This window comes from Pezoporus wallicus, unplaced genomic scaffold, assembly GCF_028554395.1.
Source record: "Pezoporus wallicus isolate ANWC-B61680 ecotype Strahan unplaced genomic scaffold, APGP_CSIRO_Pwel_v1 scaffold_7392, whole genome shotgun sequence".
NCBI lineage: Eukaryota > Metazoa > Chordata > Aves > Psittaciformes > Psittacidae > Pezoporus > Pezoporus wallicus.
In genome coordinates this window covers 1,713,918-1,723,606 of record NW_026639923.1, presented here as the reverse complement: position 1 = coordinate 1,723,606, position 9,689 = coordinate 1,713,918, and positions in this window count along the sequence as shown.

The window sequence follows — 9,689 nt, the reverse complement described above, 5'->3', positions numbered from 1 at the left end:
GTGCTGCTTGCCCTTTGAGGGGCAGAGGAGATGAGGATGTTCCTGCCTCCTCTCCTGCGCTGGCCAGTGAAATTGCCCAGTGTGAGCACTCTGTACTGTCTGGTTTTAAACCCTGAGCTCACTGACACAGCAATGTCTGACAGATCGGAAGCAGAAAGCACCCCTTGGGCAAAGGGTCCCTCCTATTCAGCTGGTGGCAGCCAAGGGACAGTAATGTATTGAGTACTCACTCTTCTTTGTCCTTAGGTGAACATGCTGTGACAGCAGATCCGCAAACCCCTCAATTAACTCCCATGTTCTCCTCAGCAGGAAGACTCTTCAAAATGATTGTTCCATAGTGATGGTATTGGCTTAATTTCAGTGGTTCACTCTTAAACCAGTGGGTGGTTTTGTTTCCAGAAGTCTGTATTAACTTCCATTCTCATTTGTTGAAATGTATTCATTCATAATCCATATATACAGATAATATAGATGATTAAAGCTTTTTGTACAGTATTTACTAAGCTCATCTCTCAACTGGACTGGAGAAGAATACGTCCTTCCTTGTAAAACAGTGCAGAAGAACTCTGGGCACTTCAAAGTTCTCCAGTAAGGGCTTGAACTTCTAGAGCAGGAATCATTTTAATTACCCTTTAGCTGTAAAGAGCTGATTTCTCACCATTTTCTAAGCAACAAATCGAGTTAAAAGTTGTTTTTTTTCTCCTGTCTCCATGCAGTGAAGTTTTAATGGGCTGCTGTGGTTTATTCCTGGCCATTTTCAAAGTAAAGCAATGTAATGCCAGTGTTAAGTGAATTGAGTTCCAAGGTGCTTCTCTGAAGCTGCTGCAGGAGCTTTGGAAGTTGACAGGTGTTATCCTGACCAGGGGTAAATGTCTCTTCTCATCTGTAAGGCTGGTATTTCTGACTCTGCTCCCTTCAATTACTGTGTGTTTTCTGTAATTTCCCTACTTCAAATGCTTTTTGGAAATCGTGTGCTACTGAAAGTGCTTTATGGGTATGTATTTGGTAAAGCAGTCTTATTTGGTATAGCTCAGAATAACACCAGGACTTGTAGAGTGGAGGAGGAGGGGTCTTACTGGATTGAATCTGTGTTGCTGTGTGTAGCTTTGAGTACTCGGTGCCTCTGGATTTCAGTTTGTGGCCCCTACAAGGGCTCTGAAGGATGGTGAGAACAGATGTGGGTTTGTAGGTACTCTATAGAGAGATGTATAAGGGGGGGAAAGGCTTCCAGCAGCAGTTTACTTCCATTGAATGCCTTTAAGGGTCAAGAATTCGGGCAAGGGGAGGAAGGGAAACAAGCATCAAGTGGGATAGGATGTCACTGTGTGTGTTAAAGTATTGTCTGAAGTATTTTAAATGATTATTCTTAAATAGCAAGATTAACTGGAACAGTTCCTATAATCCTGGGCTAGTCTTCACTTTCACAATCTATTTGAATTTGTAATAAACATTCTCATGACCTTTTATAACCACCTCCAGTCCTTCCTGCAGACTTCACAGAGCAAGTTCTGTTCACTTGCCATACTAAGTTTTAACTCCTTAAATTCTAATGTTTTTTAATAAAGCCTTACTGTCACTTTTATGAGCTTTGACTCGTTTACTGTCAATAAATAATGAAGATAAAAAGTGATCTTGTTGTGTTTTGTTTTAATAGGTCTGACAGTACAAATAGGACTGACAGGACAAATGATTGCCTTCCTGAATGTAGGAGCCATGAAATGCCGCTCTGTGTAAGGTGACAAAACAGTGGAAAAACATTTGGCTCAGGGAGGGAGCAAACTGTTTCCTGTGCTCTTAGTGGTGGTTGTCACTTGTTATGCAGGACTGGAGGGGCCAGGGTGCTTGTTGCTCAGCTTTTGGTGGAGCTGTGTGCCCCTGTACCTGGTTGTGTTGTGTGTTTGATCCTAAGGGATGTGGAACAGCCACAAAGATGCTCCGAGGGCTGAAGCACCTGTGCTATGGAGACAGGCTGAGAGAGCTGGGCTTGTTCAGTCCGGAGAAGAGAAGGCTTCAGGTAACAGTCTTCTAATACCTGAAGGGGCAGAAAAAATACCTGGAGAGGGGCGTTTAACAAGGGCCTGTAGGGACAGGACAAAGGGCAATGGTTTTAAACTGACAGAGGGGAGATTGAGATGAGAGATGAGGAAAAAATCCTTCCCTGTGAGGGTGCTGAGGTGCTGGCACAGGGTGCTCAGAGAAGCTGTGGCTGCCCCATCCCTGGCAGTGTTCAAAGCCAGGTTGGACAGGGCTTGGAGCAACCTGCTCTAGCGGAAGGTGTCTCTGCCCGTGGATAGAGGGGGTTGGAACTGGATGAGCTTTAAGGTCCCTTCCAACCCAAACCAGTCTGTGAGTCTGTGGCATCCTAGAGGGCACAGAGTGAAGGCTGTAGCATGAAGATGGACTTGCACGTAAAGGATTTGGGCTTGCAAGTGGGTCATTTAGCTTATCCTGACCTTTTTCACCACATAGTGGTAGCATGCTGTTTCCTGCAGCCCAGTCGGGGGGGGGGGGAGGAAAGCCCAGATTTGCTCTCTCTGTGCAAAACTGCATGATTTAAAGCAGAAGCTGGGTGTAAGTATCCTGCAGAGGGGAAACATATATAGTGGTGCAGGTAAACAGGGTAACCCTGCAGTTGGGGTGATCATTTCTCTTCAGACAGTGATTTTCAGTGTGTGCATCTGGGGGATCTGAGGGATGTGCTCATAAGCAGCTGGGATTAGTCCTTGCCATTGCTGCAGGACCTCTGCATCTCTGTGTTGATCAGAGGAGTGCATGTAATCCTTTCCCAAGTTTCAACCTTTCAACCCTGTCGTTCTCCATTAAACTCATAATGTGCTGAAACATGACTGGAGCAGATTCAGAAACCTCTGCTCGAAGTGGAATTGCTTTAAAATAAGGTCAATAATACCTAGAATGCCTTGCATTCCTCTCTAATGCAAGGAAAAGCCTTAGTACCTGATGTGACCTGTCTCCACATGCTGCTTATTTGGGTTTGTTTTCATACCCTCAGTGGCTGGGGTTCCCGATACAGTGATGAACTGGTTTATTCTGGAAGGTAAGGCTGTCTAAGGGAGACTTGCACTATCCCTGCTCCTGCAGGATTTGGGATTATGCTGTGCAAGATAGTGTCTTTAAATGCTTCTAAGAGATGAGTTCAGCCCATGGGAATGAGATGCTCATAAGAGTGTCACTTAGCTGTGTTTAGGGAGATGATGAAGCGAAGCTCTTTGTTACATTCCTGGGTCTATTAAAAGCTACCCAAAGCCAAGGAGCTCTCCATGTACTCGGAGATGTTCACAGTGAGGAAATGTTCCTTCACTGTTGATGGAACTGCTGCAAAAGCTCTGCTTGCAGTGCTTGGGACTGGGAGCTGTTTGTGAAACCCTCGTAAATTGGCACGGAGCTTGTTATTGTGAAAATAAATCTGGTTCCTATAGAAACCGGTTGCTTGCGCCTGGTGGGGCTGTAGAACAAGTCTCTTTCAATAATTGCACACCCTCCTGATGGGGCATCATTTCTGTGCATTATGCACTGTTCCATCAGCATCAACTCTCCTGTCAGGAGCTGCTAAGGGGATGCGGCTGTATTTTATGAAGGGGAAAAACAGCCGTGGAAAGGTGAAAATAGAATTTTTCCAACCTCTGTTATTAGCTTAGACCCCAAGGACAGCTTTTAGGTGGGATTTTGAACAGACCCTTCACCAGGCACGCAGCTTCGGGATTATGCAGCTCATCCACAGCTGCAAAGTGAGTCAAGACCCCAGCTTCAGGGACACAATTAACCCCATAGCTGATCCCTGATGCTGCATTACAGACTAAGTAGACTGGACAGAAATACATCTGTTCTTGGTAATACTGACAAATAGACACAGTGTTTTAATTCTTCGTGTCAAATTGACTGTGTTTCAAAGCAGGGCACGGTGTTTCTGACTGATTGAGTTGTGGCACAAGGCACTGGCACTTAATTGCTGCTTTATAATCACTCTGGTCCTTAGATGAATTCCAGTTTCCAAGGAACCCCGCAGGACCTGCACAGATCAGGGCCAACTTGCTCTGATCTGGTTGAACAGGCTCATAATAGCGCTACCTGGGCTTAAACAAAATGGGTACTTAGTGAAATGCAATTCCCTTTCTTTGTCACGGGTAACTTTAATCAGTGCTTTGGGAACACTGGGGGAATCTATAAGCATGCTCAGCTCTATGGCTGTTGGTAGCACAGTCCCGGACCCCTGAAGGTTCGTGCTGGCAGCAGCAATGATACGGCTGAGTTCATTCTGCTGCCGTCTCTGTCAATGAGTTGGAGTCTTGCTGCATTAGAGACGGAAACAGGGGAAGAGGGAGGAAAGATTTGTCCAGATAAAAGTGCAAATCCTGGGAGAATTAACTGGTTTGGACTTCATAAACTTCCTTGAACTCTCTAAGCCCTAAGCCTGGAGCACAAACCTGATGAGGAACAGCTGAGGGAGCTGGGGTTGTTTAGTCTGGAGAAGAGAAGGCTCAGGGGGGACCTTATAGGTCTCTATAACTGCCTGACAGGAGGTTGTAGTGTGATGAGCATCGGTCTCTTTTCCCAAGTAACTAATGGCTTCAAGCTGCACCAGGGGCAGTTTAGGCTGGATCTTGGGAAACATTTCTTCACCCAAAGGGTGCTCAGGCATTGGAACAGGCTGCCCAGGGCAGTGCTGGAGTCACCGTCCCTGGATGTGTTGATAAATCATGTAGATGAGGCCCTTAGTGACATGGTTTAGTGGTGGACTTGGCAGTCCTGGAGTAATGGTTGGATTTGATGAGCTTAAAGGTCTTTTCCAGCCTAGATGATTCCATGCGTTTAAGATAATCAGTGGAAGAGATGCAGTGAGAAGCTGTAGCTATTGCTGGTGCTGAGACCTGTTGCAGGTAAATCTGGGCAGCCTCAGCACACATAAACCACGTGTGTGTATGTGCTGTGTGCGCGGGTGGCCCTTTGCATCCATCCCATCAACGAAGCAGAAGACGAGGAGGGAGCTGCCCTTGTTGCCAGGTGAGCTGTGGGTTGTGCTGAGCACTGGGCTGGAGAATCCCCACGCTGGGGACAGGGGACTCTGCCTGGTACCAACCAGGGTACCACAAGACTCTGGCTCTTCTCATTCACATGCAAACACTTGCTTTGAGACCCTGCAGAACTCCTGTGTTGACTGGGACACAGCTGGATGCAGCTTCCTGTGCAAATGGTACTTCTTTCCTTCAGTTCTGTATCTTTCACCTCTTGCTCCTCTTTTTAAGAGGCAGGGATTGCAGGAAGGTCCCTACTCAGCTTCCCATATTGCTACATCTATTTACACGTTCTTATTGTGCCTTTGTTATTTACCTTCTTTTCCATCCTATTATTTTCTATCATGCTTCAGCTGCTCTTCCCCTGAACCCTATCTGAATGAATGCTAATTCTGTAATACATCTTGTCTCCACACAACAGTCAAATGATCGCAGCCCTCAGAAGCAAAGAGAGCATGAATCTCTTCTCTTTATGGATTATCTCACAAATGCAATTTGTGTTCAGCACCTTACTGGTGAAACACTCCCCCCTTCTCCCCCCCCTTTCCTTTGTTTTGAGGCAGCCATTAACCTCACAAGGATATCAGCTTTATTTTTATGCCACTTACTCAGACTTGCATCATCTGCCCTGGGATCTATTTTCTCTAATGGAAAGCTGGGAAGAGAACATGCATTACGTTAGTCTGAGTAACTTCTATCTATGAGAATGTGTTTCTCTTAATAATGCAAATAAGTGTAATTACGAAAGCAGATTAATTGACTGGGCAGTTGAAGTACTTGGATTTCTTGGCGTATTATGATTTATATCCATGTTTCCTGCTATTTTTGCTCCCAGACAAACTCATTTTGAACAGCTTCTATCTGCTTACTAATCCTAACTCAAAACTGACTCTGTTAGTGTCTTGTTGCATTTTAATGCTTCCATGCAATAGCAGATGGGTACTTGTAGACCACTGCGCCTTAGACAAGGCATTAGCCCCAGACTGGAAAAGAAGGGCTCTTTTGGATCCATGGATACACTGCAAGCTAAATTCGGATATTATAAGAACTCAGGCAAAGGAGCCTGAAAGTGTTTTAGAGCAAATCTCTAAAGGAAACATGCTGACTTCATTCTCCAAGCCCTGCACTTGGCTGTCAGACTCGCATGTGCACATGATTACATGTCAGCCCATCTTTTGCAAGCAAATGCCTCTGCTGAAGATAAAGCCAAGAATTCCCTTTGGAGTTTGTTCTTGTGTTGCTTCAGGTTTTAAGGAGATACTCATTTAAGAGACTTGGAGTTTAGCAAGAAAGGCAAAAGAGAAACCCAAGTCTTAACATTTCCTGAACACCCGTGGCTGTTCCTAGTTCCTAGGTACTCACCTCTCTGCCATCCCTGGCACACCAGTGCAGTTATTCTGTAGGTCAAGTGGTGGTTGAGCCATGCTCTAATTGCTTATCTAATGAGCTGTGTACCTGAGAGAGTGAAATCTGCTCTGGGAGTAGGAGGTACAGGGTTCTCTGTCCCTTCCCTTGAGGCTTGAGCATCTCCTTCTGAGCCATTTCAATAGAGAAAGAATACCATTCTCCACAGTAATTACATACTGTGACAATTATGTACTAAAATAGATCCTAAGGGACTGCAAAGAATCGGAACCAGTTCTGTAACCTGCTGCAATGCCTCTCCCACCTTAGTTTTTTCCTTAATAAAAGCCAGAAATGGAATCTGCCCATGAGCAATGCAGATATTTCTGTCAGTCCTTGTGCAGGAAAGGCTTTGGAACGATGACTTCAGACACTTTTGATCCTGAGGGACTTAAATATTTTCTCGAATGCCTCCTCTGTCTGAATATTGATTGGAAATTGAGGTAAGAGGTCCTGTCCCCTACTGTTGGTATAGGGGTTGGTTGGGTGTCACATCTCTGCAACCACCGCTATTACCCAATGCCAGTGACTGTTTCGCTGCACAACAGACCTTCAAAGCACTTTGCAGCAGCAACTGGTTCTCCAAATTACAGAAGTTGTGACATTGGTTGCAAAATAACCCTGTTGGCCTCAGAATTGTGTGTGTATGTGTGTGTTCTACACACAGCTCTAACACAACGTTCCTCTGGCCAAGAGATGTGATGGTGGTAGTGCCAGGCTGTTAACCAAACCCAGACGTAACAGTTCTTCTTCTGACTGTATCTCAAAACAGAGGGTGGTCCTGGTGGATCCAAGTGAAGATGCAGATGACACCTTGCAAACTAACAGATCCTGAGAAAAAAATCATTGGTATTTAACACGGTTTTTGATCATGGAACAACCCAGGTAACATCCTTCCCTTTTTTTAACCAAAAGGCTTAGCAATAGAATTGCTTTCTCCTGCTTAGATGAATGCTTTTGGCAAGTCACTAGAACTGCCCGTCCCAGAGGCCACACATCACCCACTTGGACGGTGACAGTGCTGAAGGTGAGAGGACTGGCAGACTATGGAGACAGGCTGAGAGAGCTGGGCTTCTTCAGCCTGGAGAGAGAAGGCTCCAAGGAGATGTTAGAGCAGCTCCCAGTGCCTAAAAGGGCTGACAAGAAACCTGGAGAGGGGCTGTTGATAAGGGTCTGTAGGGCAAGAAATGAGGGGTTAGTGTGAGAATTGCACTGGGTCCTTAGATCTACAGAGGGTTGAGTTGATCCTGCATTTTAGTGGGCAGACTCAGGCTCCCCATTTCCCATTATGCCTCCTCCACAGAGGCTGGATACAAAGCATCTCAGACCAGATCTCCAGGTAGGACATCCTATAGGTAAGGGTTAAGGACATCCTATAGATTTGGGTTGTAAGTCTCTAAGCTCACAGGTGACCAGTGATTTTTTCCTATTTGAATCAACTTACTGTCTCTGAACGTTTCATCCTTTCTATCAGATTTAGCTGAAATTGGGCAATAAATTTGGATGCTGTTGGGGCAGGAGGAAGAAAGACTGAGCATGACTATGTGCTGTCATCAGTTGTCTCTTCCTTAGGCTGCAGACACGCTCTTTGCAACACTGGTTCTAGTATGGATAGTTTACAACCTCACTTATGAACCTTGCCTCAAGCCTCGAAGCTGAGCTACCACTGCATGACGGATGTGTTTGCTAGAGGAGGAGAAGGGATGGAGAACAAGGCCTGCTTCTGTTGTGAGCAGGGCTGAGAAGCTGCCAGCACGTTTGTGGCAATTACAAAACTTCTTCTTTTGTAGACAGTTAATTACTTATTGATTGTGCTGTTGATGGAGAGAGGACTCTAATGAATGGCCTTTTACCAGCACTTCCTTCACTCCTAATTGGGATTCTCCACCAGAATCTCGATGAATCACAGGGATACACAGCCACCGAGCAGCAAGTCCCTGTTGTGTCTGTACTTGCCACATCAACTCGCATCCCTCTAGGACTCATTAGGGGGCAACAGCAGGACTGCTACCATTGCACACATCAGCCTGGCCAGTATCTCCTTTGAAGAATCTGGAATGACCTTGATCTATGCCTGTCGAACAAAGAACGTCCAGACACAGGTAAATGAGCAAACAACTCACAAGGAGGAGGGGTTAGAGATTCAAAGCTTTTAAAGCAGAAACAGAAGTAGTGGATGAAGGGAGAGCAGACTTCAGAAGGGGGCAGTGCAGGATGTAGGGGCTCAGTGTGGGGGACTGTGGAAAGCAAATTGTATGGGTCATGGATGAGAAGAGGAATGTGAGGTTTAAAACAAGGGAGCTGAATAATGGAAAGGCAGAAGGTGAGGTGCCTGAAATGGATCTGGATGCAGAACATAAGGAATGATGGTCGGAAGATGACTATTGGGAAGACAATTATGGGGAATGTCCCAGTGGGGATGCTGGGCATGGAAGAGAAACAAAGGGGCTGCAGAAAGGAGGAATAAGATAGAGAGGCTTGTGGGGTGAACAAAGATGAACAATGACCTACAACTGGGTTTTCACTCTTTGTGGATCTCTCCTTTCCCTGTGGGCACAGGAGCACTGGCTTTTCTCTGTTACCTTTTGGAAATTTCCAGTAATTAGGGGAAAACCCCTAATTTACAGTTTCCCCACTCATGAGGGAAAACTCTTCCCTGTCATAGGATTCAGCACCACTCCAAATGAAGGCACAGCTCTTCTTGCAGCTATTGTACCAATAACAGACCATGGGACACATGCTCATGTGTTCTGGCTCACCAGGTAAAATGTAACCTGCTGAACATCAACCAGTACACCAGCACCGTCACAGGCCTCCACAGGGAGATCAAGCATCTAAAAGTGAGGGTTGGAAAACAGGAGAAGAGTGAATTCAGCTCCAACCTCCGGGATCTGCAGGGTAGTCAGGAGTAGGATTTGTTGTGGAGAATCTGGAGGGAAGAGAGTGGGGGAAGGAGCTGTGTGGCCAGGCTGTGGTGGTGCTTGGTGGGCCTCCATGCAGATGTAGCTGGAGAAGCAATTTCAGCAGTGCGGAGTCTGATGGGCAGTGGAAGCAGACGGGGGAGCTGAAGCTGTGTGACCCTCTCTCTGATGTATTGTTTGACTGGACAACACATTCAACCTTGTCAGCATCTTCCCCAACATCAAAATGGTGTTAAAATCCCACAAACCTGCCCTTGAAAAGAGCTTTCACATCGAGTGGTGGCATTTGCTGTGAGCAGTCCTGACTCGGAGAGGTGACTGAGTTTGTAGCCTG